The following is an 11,506-nucleotide window of genomic DNA, read 5'->3' as shown; positions in this document are numbered from 1 at the left end:
ATTGTCGCAATGGTCATTGAACTTCTACGTCTTCGATTGTTCATCGAAATTTAAAATATCAAAATTTGATCGCTAAACTCTTTTTGGAGTTGAACATTATTCATTGCCTTATCATTTGTTCCGATTTTTTAACAAAATTAATGACGTGACTAACATAATGTACATATGATATCCCATCACGCCATTAACAAATTGTTATTTCTTCGATTGCTCACTAAATTTTAAAAAAGGTCTTTGATTGCTTGCCAAATTTTGAAAAAAAAAAATCGATTATTCACTCAATTTTGACCTAGTCAAATTTTGGCCACTAAACTTATAAAAATAACGTCAATCTGTTGTTCGTTAAAAATTGCGTACCCCAATGGTATGAGTGACGCAAAAGTAATGAAGTGAATAAACGTGTTTAGACTACCGATTTATGAGAAATGGCTCAATTACACAATAGTTAAATTTAATTTTGCACATGTTTTTTGTAGAATCTTAAGGTATTTTTATTATTTGAAAATTTTAAATTTATTTTGTATTTCTTTGTTAAAATTAGATTAAATTAAAATTTGAATTTTGCATTGAAACATACAATAAATTTAATTAATTGTGAATTATGATAATTAGATTAAAAAATTACTAGATTGAGTGAATTAATTTGACATCATTTATAATATATGTACCAAAGTCGAATTATGATAATTAGATTCAAAATTGATAGACCATTTTCAATATTTGAACTAGTGAAGCAAATAATAATAATAATGGGGAATAATAGCATTTTGTTACATTCCTCTCACTTATTCTGGAAGAAACAAGAAGCAACTAAAAGAAGAGGGGAACAATAGCATTCTGTTACATGGCAAATGGGGCGGAAAAGTAGTTAGGGAATAACTATAAATAAGAGAGTGGAGTTAGTTTGAGAGGCTTTTGTATCTGTTTACATTTATTGTAAATTCTTCCAATTGGATTAATTCAGGAAGTGAGGAGCATTGGAAACAGCATGAATGCAAGTGTGAAATAAAAATTGTGGAAAATCAATTATAAATTCATGTGTGATCAAATTATACAACCTCAACGTATTGTTCGGGCTGCAAGGGATGTGCTATTGAATTGGACAATTTCAGATAGGTTTTGCGTTTCAACCGCATATGAGTTTTTCAGGTCAAAGGGGCTACTTAGACAGCAATTGTTTGGAATGATTTCGTCATCCCTAAACATGCTTTTATCTTATAGCTTGGTGGTAAGTCTGAATTGTTAACTAAGGACAAACTAAAGTACTTGGAGATTAACTTAAACTGCAATTTTTGTGGAGCTAGGACATAGACGAACCACCACTTATTCTTTACCTATCAATTTAGTGCACACGTTTGGGGGAAGATCCGTGCATGGGTTGGCATTAGATGCTGTATGTTTACTATCCCTAGTGCATTAAAGTGGATTAAAAAGGAGGCTCAAGGTACGGCTTAGCACAGTAAAGCTAAGAAGATTGCTCTTACTAGCACTGTTTACCATTTATGAACGGCTCGAAACAAGAAGATCTTTGAGGACCTTACTCCGCAGGTTGATAGTATTATTAGACAGATTAAAATGAACGTATACAAAGTCATGTTCTCTTTATATCTGTATGTTTTGATTCACTTTAAGTCTACGACGTTAGATTACTAGATCTTTTTGTCTGTACACCTGTTTTTTTTGTTTGTCCGGGCATGTTCGGTGCAATTGTATATGCACTTGATCTTTGGTTGTCAAGGTATGTCCAGTGTACTTGTATTTGTACTTGATCTTTGATTGCCCGGGTATGCCGGATCTACCTATACATGGTTTTTGATCAATATATTACATATTTATCGATAAAAAAAAGCTACGTGAAATAGCGGAGAGTAGCATTAACCAAGCTTGAGATCATGTTCCTCATTGTGGCTAACTCTAAATCGATCTGAGATTTTGTGAGATCACTGACATCATCACGATCGGTTCTCAGAGACCTGCCTTCTGCCAGCAATAGAAATAAAAGGGTTCCTTCTCTCAGATGATGAAGAAGTTAGAGCTATTCTATATTTCCGTTTCATCTGCAGAAAATAAAATAAATGATTCAGAAAAATAAATTTTCAATCCTATGCAGCTTTGAAACAGGGAAAAAGGACCCAAAATAATTACTCAGTTAGGAAATGCGGCGAAGGAAAAATCCTATCAACCTCCTGTCTGCAGCCAAATGCTTCAATTTAGTAGATAATATCCTTTTTAAAATTCGGAGGTGCCCAGTGTTACTCCTACAAAATAAAAAAGCTATAAAACTGGGAGATAGCCAAATGAAGAGCTTAATTTATTAGTTAAGAACGTCAAGTCTTCAGAAAAAACTGTATGATTAGAAGATAGCCAAAGAAGAGCTTGAATTATTAGGTATGAACAATGTCAAGTACTCAGATTGGTGGCATTCTATACCATAAGTTTTTGTTTATGGTTGTTCAAAGTGATTACATCTTATGGTTCTTTTCAGGTCAATACTCAATTATCATGCTTCTTAATATGGAAAACTAATAATTAAATCCTAATTGAGATTCGGTGCTTAGAGCATTTTCAAAAGATTCTATTTTAAATAGCATATTCTATTATTTGAAAAGCATCTATAAATTTAGAGAGTTAAAATTTTTGAAGTACTCCATTTTACTACTCCCAAAAAATAATAATTATTTTTTATCTTTTATTTTAATTAGTTTTTCTCTAAATTATTTTAATATTTTTCTACATTAAAAATTGAAATCTTTGAATACATTTAATTATAGAGGGTCTTTAAATTAAAATGTTAATTTAAAAAATATCTTGAAACATGATTTTTAAGTGTTGACTTTCAAAATAGAAAACGTCTCATGTTTAAAAAATCTCTTAGAAATTCTTTTATAGTCCAAAAGCAATTCGAACTACCATGCATATTTGCTTCTGCATTTTCTGCACGGGAACGGAGATAATGAATCGGGGAAAGAAAGGATGATCCTTTATGTTGAGGTGTGTGAAGCCTCATAACTTCAAGGCAAAAAAATTATTAAGGGATATATCGGGAGGCTATTTTTGTCATTAGGCGAATGTGGGAAAAATAATAAAATAAAATAAACAACCTTGTATGCTTCTTCAATGAAAATCCTAAATAAATTGTAGAGCCGAACATGTTAATATTTATTTGTAATCATGCCAAGAATCAAGAATCATCACATAATAAATTAATAAAACGAATTCATACCTGCGGAAGCCATTGTTGATATGAATAGTAGTTGTAATAGTAGCTAAGATCTTCCCCTCCTTACTCCTCACAAAATATCAGCTATCAATGGGGCAAGCCAAAAACATATGGAGAGGAGAGGGGACCTAACATTTATATATAGGAAATAATTTGAGCCGTCCCATTACGACTAAAATTCTAATTAGGGTTTATTTTCGGTCCACATACTTTAAATTACCACATCAAATTAATTACAACTCGTAAGGTGTAAAAGACCCAATTGATCACTTAATAAATTTGACACAAACACAAATATCATTATGAGTCATACATTTAACCCGTAAAATTTGCAATCCAATGTAAAGCCCACATATGGAATAATTAATTATTCCAACATTCTCCCACTTGGGCAAACATTTGATTGCCTTAACAAAGTTTTAACACCCGGGTTAGACTACATAGGTGGCCACAAAAGTATAGCTCCAATGATGACACCTTACGTAATATAATCCGGTCCAACAAGAATATTAACACCGAACATGGAAGTCATTACACCAATTTAAGAGATGTAAGACCATTCCACAGCTACAAATGTCAACATCCTTATCGACATGGATCCCCATCCTCCAACCAATGTGGTAGTATGTGGTATGAACTTAACACCAAATGTGATCAAAAACTGTGCTAACTCATATCGGTCCTCATAATGCTTCAAATCAAAATGAAGTCACATGTCTCTAAAAGAAACTCATCTTATGTCTTTATACGTCATATTTCAAGATATCAATAATATAAAAAAGACATAAGTCAAATGCATGCTTAAAATATTTCATGAATAGGGGAAAAATTATTTTATTATCAGAAGGGGCTGTATCCGAAAACATATGGATTGCCTACGTACCCCGTAAAGGGATCAATCCCAAAACGTAGTTTTTTACATAAATAACTCTCACTAACCAAAAATATCAAATGTTTCCACAATACCCATATTAGTAACATGTGTCTTAAAGACTTTTGGAGCGAGTCCCTTAGTCAAGGGATCTGCAACCATTGCCTCTGTATTGATATGCTCTATTTTCGTCTGCCCTTCTTTGACTCTGTCTCTAACTACCAAATATTTAATGTCAATATGTTTTGATCCACCAGAACTTTTATTATTCTTTGAAAAGAATACTGTTGTACTGTTATCACAGTAAATGGTGATCGGTCTTGAGATGGAATCAACAACTTTCAAGCCAGAGATGAAATTTCTTAACCAAACGGCTTGGACTGTGGCCCCATAACATGCCACAAATTCAGCTTGCATAGTAGAAGATGCCACTAGAGTCTGTTTAACACTTTTCCAAGAAATGGCACCACCAGCTAATGTAAAAATATAACCTGAGGTTGATTTCAAATCATCTTGACATCAAGTAAAATCAAAATCTGAATATCCTACCACCTCAAGATGATTTGTACGCTGGAATGTAAGCATATAACTTTCAGTTTTCTTCAAATATCTCATAACTTTCTTAGCTGCTTTCCAATGCTCTTGTCCTGGATTAGATTGAAATCTACTAAGGACACTTACTGCGTAGGCTATATCCGGTCTAGTGCAAACTTGAGCATACATCAAGCTCTCCACAGCACTAGCATATGGGATTATCTTCATAGACTCCCTTTCCAGCTCATTCCTTGGACATTGAGTTTTGTTAAACTTATCTCCTTTTATGATAGGTACATCACCAGGTGCACAATTCTGCATATTAAACTTTTCTAGAACACGTCGTATATAAGCTTTCTGAAAAAGTCCCAATAAACCACGATTTCTATCACGATATATTTCAATGCCAAGTACATAGGAAGCTTCTCCAAAACCTTTCATCTCAAAATTAGCAGATAACATTTTCTTTGTCTCATGAAGCAGCCCTAAGTTACTGCTAGCAAGTAGAATGTCATCAACATACAATACAAGGAAAATAAAATTTCTCCCACTGGTAATAAGATAAATGCATTGATTAATAGTAATTTCGACAAAACCAAAAGATGTCACAACCTCATCAAATTTCAAATACCACTGTCGAGATGTTTGCTTGAGACCATATAAGGATTTGTTTAACTTACATACCAAGTTTTCTTTTCCTTTCACAACAAAACCTTCAGGTTGTTTCATTTAAACCATTTCAGAAAGATCTCCATTCAAAAATGCTGTCTTGACATCCGTTTGATGAAGCTCCAAATTATAGTGTGCCACAAGAGCCATGATAATTCAAAAAGAATCTTTCGACGAAACAGGGGAGAAGGTTTCAACATAATCAATGCCCTCTCGCTGAGTGAAACCTTTTGCAACCAATCTTGCTTTCTTTCGTTCAACATTTCCTTTTGAATCTAATTTACTTTTGAAAATCCACTTGTTATCTACAGCCTTAGCATCTGGAGGAAGTTCAACAAGATCCCAAACTTTATTCCTTTCCATGGAATTCATTTCATCTTCCATGGCAGCTAACCAATTATCTGCATCACGACTTGTCAATGCTTGGTTATGAGTTACAGGATCAAAAATATGCCCAATATTAAAATCGCTCTCCAATAAATATGTAACATAATCACTGGGTAATGCAGATCTTCTTTTCCTTTGTAATCTCCTAACTTGTGGCTCAGGAACCAATTCAATCGTTGTTTGAGGAATTGGAGATTCCTCCTGGTTCCTCGGTTCTTCATTAACAACTTCAATTGGTTGGGAACCAACTCTTTCCTGTATGACAGAAACTGGAACTACAACTTGATTAGGTTCAACAAGAATTTCTCTCAACGTGGAACTCCCACTATCTCCAAAATTGTTCTTCAGAAACTTAGCAGTAATGGACTCCACAATTCTAGTGACGCGATTTAGACAGTAAAACTTATATCTCTTTGATCTATCCGGATACCCAATAAAGTAGCCAGGAGTTGATTTAGGGTCTAATTTCTTTTCAAATGGATTATAAATCCTAACCTCAGCTCGACATCCCCAAACTTTAAAGTGGGTCATACTTGGCTTACGTCCTGTCCATAATTCAAAATGTGTCTTTGCAACAGCTTTACTTGGAACTCTGTTCAAAATATACATAGTTGTTTTCAAGGCTTCACCCCACAAATATTCAGGCAAATTTGTTCTACTCATCATACTTCTAACCATATCTTTTAAAGTTCGATTACGTCTTTCAAAAACACCATTCTGCTCAGGTGTCTCTGGCATGGTGTATTGGGGTACTATTCCACACACTTGTAAAAATTTTGCAAAATCACCCATATTTTGACCAGACTCGTTATATTTCCCATAGTACTCACCACCTCGGTCAGATCTTACAACTTTGATACTTTTCCCACATTGTTTCTCTACTTCCGGTTTGAAAACTTTGAATTTCTCAAGTGCATGTGATTTGTCGTTAATCAAATAAACATATCCATATCGTGAGAAATTATCAATGAAAGTTATGAAATATTTATTCCCACATATAGTGGAAAGCAAAGGTCCATTGATATCAGTGTGAATTAAGTCCAAAATTCCATTACTCCTAGTCGAACCCTTCCTCGTAGACTTAGTTAACTTTCCTCTTATACAATCTATACAGGTGTCAAAATCGGAGAAGTCTAAGGAAGGAAGTATCTCATCTTTTACTAATCTTTCCATCTATCCTTGAAAATATGACCCAATCGTTTATGCCACAACATAGAGGATGATTCACGAATTAAAGCCCTTTTCTTTGATACATTTGTAACACACGAGACATCACCAAAAGAAGCCAAAGATAATTTATATAAACCATCACATAAAATGTCATTCCCAATCAAACGAGAATCATTAAATAACTTAACCATTCCATTACAAAATTAAATGTAAAACCACAACCATCAAGTTTTGGTATAGAAATTAAATTCCGTCTCATCTGCGGTACATAAACTGTATTTTCCAAAACAAGATAAAAATCAGACTCTAAAGTTAACTTCACTACTCCTATGAATTCAACCTTCACTTGGAATCCATTTGCAACGCTCAAGCTTGCTTCATTCTCAATTGGCCTCCGTTTGCTTATGAACCCCTGCAAGGAATTCACAATATGAATACTAGCTCCCGAGTCTAACCACCAAGAATTCAAAGGTACATCTACTAAAGAAGACTCAAAACAAACTAAGGCCAAGGGAATACCTGAAGAACTCTTCTTCTTTTTCAACCAAGTCTTGAACTTAAAACAATCTTTCTACCAGTGACCCTTCTGTTTTACAGAACTTGCATTGATCATTTTTCTTTATAATTACTTTGGGACCACTAAAATTTTTATTCTGCTAACTTCAGTGGGACTTATTACCCTTACGAAACTTAGGTTTATGATTATGAGAAGGCCCCTTGTTTTGTGATGGCTGAAAAGCTAATTGCACAGTTTCAACAGTTTCACGGCGCATCCTATACTCTTCTTGGGTACACACTGCTATGAGGTCATTCAAATTTCACTTATCCCGCTGAGCATTGGAAGCAACCTTAAACTGATTAAACTTGCTAGGAAGGCTATTCAAAACATGATAGACTAGGAAAGGCTCCGCAATGGGAATGTCAAGAGCCTTTAACTTAGATGATATATTTATCATTTTCATGACATGCTCCCTAACACCATTTGTGCCATCATATCTCATACTCATCAATTTATCCATCAGATCCCCATTTTCGGCTTTATCAGACTCAACAAATTTTTCTCCTATGGCATCTATAAAACTTTTGGCATTTTCATTATCAGGGATGACACCTAGAATGAAATCAGATATAGATCGCTTAATGATTTTCAAACAGAGTTTGTTAGCCCTTTCCTACTTTTCATACTCGGCTACATATTCAACGGTACTCTTATCTGTGGGTTTTTCAAGCTTTTTCTCCATTGCAAAATCCAAACCCAAAAGATCAAGTGCTATTTCTACGTCTCATTTTCATCTCACATAGTTATTGCCAATCAAAGTTTCAATAGTAGATAATTGATTCGAAAGAGATGAGACATTATAAACTGTGGAAACATAAAATATCACTCTTAATATCATCCAAACTTAATGCATGCAATCAAATGGATGATGAAATATCCAACTAATTAATATGGGCTATTAATTAGATAATCTGTAATTTAAATCGAAACATATAAATTTTTATTACGGTAAGAGTTTAGATGCATCATCATAAGATTACCTTTGGGTCGACAATACAACATGTTATAAGGTACTCTTAAAACACATTATGTAGTTAGTTAACAAAATTACATTGATTTTCGAAATTTCAACACCTTTGGGCAGAAGGAAATTTTTAAACCAAATAAGCTCGTTAACTGACTTATGTCATTTTCCAAAAATATCACATATAACAACACCTTTGGGCAAGATGTTATATACAATAAATAAAAATTGTTGCACAAAACAAAGTATTATTTTTTTTAGAGAAAATCGAATAAATAACAATGAGCGTGCCACTTTGGCAGCTACCACCCATTTTTATTTCAAACTATTTTTCTCAGTGGGAAAATAAAGATCGTCTCAAAACCCATGAAAAATTTAATTAAAGAACAAAAATTATGCAACAAATCATAATTATCAATCGATTAAAGGCAAAATTTCATGTGATTGAAAGACGAAATTAGCAACAAAATTTCAATATACATAAAAATTGAAATTTAAGCGTGCATATAATGGTAACATTTAAATAAATACAAGCATTTTAACCAATGTTTTAAATATCAAACTGGACATCGATCCAAAAAAAAAAAGAAAGGTTCATGTGTCAAAGGATTGAACCGGGGTGAACTAGTAATTTAATTAATCAATTAATTTTATTTTGGACCAAATTTTAGATAATAATTATTTATCAATGATTTCAACTTTTAATTTAAAATTACAAATAAAGAACTGGCTGACAAATCCCCATATTGTGAAATTGACGGTGGTGATTTTGCTTATGATACGTTCAGTTTCACATGGCTTTGTTCGCACACATACTCCATTACCTACTTGGCCGCAGCATCCAATGATGGTGCTTGTTTTTAGTTACATTATACAAACACACCCCAATTTTTATTTGTGCTTCTCAAACGCCTTTGTTCAAGATTTGACATATCCAAGTCAAAGATCAAGCATTCTTGAGTCTTTAAAAAAAAAAAACTCAGAGTAAACCCATCAAGAGGAAGAGAGAGCGGCTGTAATTTTTAAAAGTTGTAGGGTTTAGAATGGATTTAACTTGTACCAATGCTAACCTTCGGTATTGGGCTATATTAGGCCCAGTTCTTTATTTGTAATCATGTCAAAAATCAAGAATCGCCATATAATAAATTAATAAAGCGAATTCATACCTGCGGAAGCCATTGTTGATATGAATAGTAGTTGTAATAGCAGTTAAGATCTTCCCCCTCCTTACTCCTCACAAAATATCAGCTATCAATGGGGCAAGCCAAAAACATATGGAGAGGAGAGGGGACCTAGCCTTTATATATAGGAAATAATTTGAGCCATCCAATTACGACTAGAATTCTAATTAGGGTTTATTTTCGGCCCACATACTTTAAATTACCACATCAAATTAATTACAACTCGTAAGGTGTAAAAGGCCCAATTGATCACTTAACAAATTTGGTCCAAACACAAATATCATTATGAGTCATACATCTAACCCGTAAAATTTGCAATCCAATGTAAAGCCCACATATGGAATAATTAATTATTCCAACAGAACAATCCCAAATATTTACAAATAGAAATAAGGAAAATATTAATTAAGTCCATCTTATAATTCATTGGAATTTTTACTCTAAGATTGATATTCAATACACCAAAAACAACATATGTGAAAAATAGAAAATTATTCCATGTGGTTGAAGAAAAAACGTTAATTTTGGATATTTTTGGGATGATTTATCCCTTTCTTTTATTCAGATCACATAATTAATCACTATATACAGACCAGAAATCCAACCACCCAAAAATCTAATAATTTTTGTTCTCTCGTCACTTATTATATAGGTCAATCCCTCATTAACAATACGTTTCTTAAATTTCGAAACACATAATTAATCACTATATCCCTCTATCCCTCTACTATTAAAAGAGGGAATGTTCAAGTTACTATTCATTTGTGAAGTATTTTGTATTCCCATTTTACCCTTGTTCATCCTACACCATTCCTATTTTACCCTCCAAAGCTAACACTATTTTACCATCTCCAACTCGAGGGTTCAATGATCCTGATACAAAATATGGCATTGCTGATTGCTTTCACACTTGAATCCAACGTCTATCACTTATTTTACTGAATATTTACTATTTATCTGACACTTGGTAGCCTCCTTTGTTGACTAGAAAAGCACAAGTTTTATCCTTTCTTCAGTCTTCTCCTTTCATTTGCCTTCAGCCTATCATCCTTCTCTCTTCTTTGGAAAATAATCGTAGCTCCCTTTCATTGTCTCTCATCTTTTCTTTACATCTAATTCCACAAAAGGGGTGCTATCAGTTAATATTTATTTCCTATAGATTTTTGAAAATCAAATTCCGATGGGGAGGAGGAAGGAGCGTTGAATCGAATTCCTTACACATTGTCTCTTCTAACAAAAAATTTGAATCCGCCATGGTGTTGGAGTGTTGCCCTTCATGGAAGTAGTAATTGATATGTTTTTCTTTATCCATTACATGTATATATTAAGCATGTAAAAATATGTTTCCATTTTTTGAAACTTAACTCGTTATTGGTTCCTGAAATTGTTGTTATTTATATTCATGGTTTAATTTTCATTTATTGTCCTAAATATCTATTAAGGATTTTATTACCTTAAACAAATTGTATATGGATTAAATGTTCTATGACCGTGCGTTATTCCAATTGGTTATTACAATTATTTTGTTACCCCAGTCTTTTATATTTTCTTTTTTCTTTTAAATTCTATCCAGCTTTAATTTTTCATCAAGACAGGATTTGCATTTCTTAGGCTATGCATTAATTTCATGAATTTATTGATGATAAGATTACCCTTTTTCTCTTGTAGATATTAAAGGTTATAACTTTATTGGTTTATTTATAATGTTATACATTTTTCTTAGTTTTTGTAATTTCTGTAATTGGGGAATTTTTTTTTTTTGAACTTCATATACAACTTTTTATTTTATATGTACCAACCAATTATTAGATTCTTTTATTCTTTTTACATTAGCTATGAGCAATTTTTAGAGGAAAGGATGCTTTTGAAGGTATATCTAGATAGATCATGCTGAAAAAATGTCATGCATGAGTTGATGCTTTTTGTTTTTCACATTTTGGGACTATGTCCT

Source organism: Olea europaea, chromosome 5, assembly GCF_002742605.1.
Source record: "Olea europaea var. sylvestris chromosome 5, O_europaea_v1, whole genome shotgun sequence".
NCBI lineage: Eukaryota > Viridiplantae > Streptophyta > Magnoliopsida > Lamiales > Oleaceae > Olea > Olea europaea.
This window is presented reverse-complemented; position numbering follows the sequence as displayed.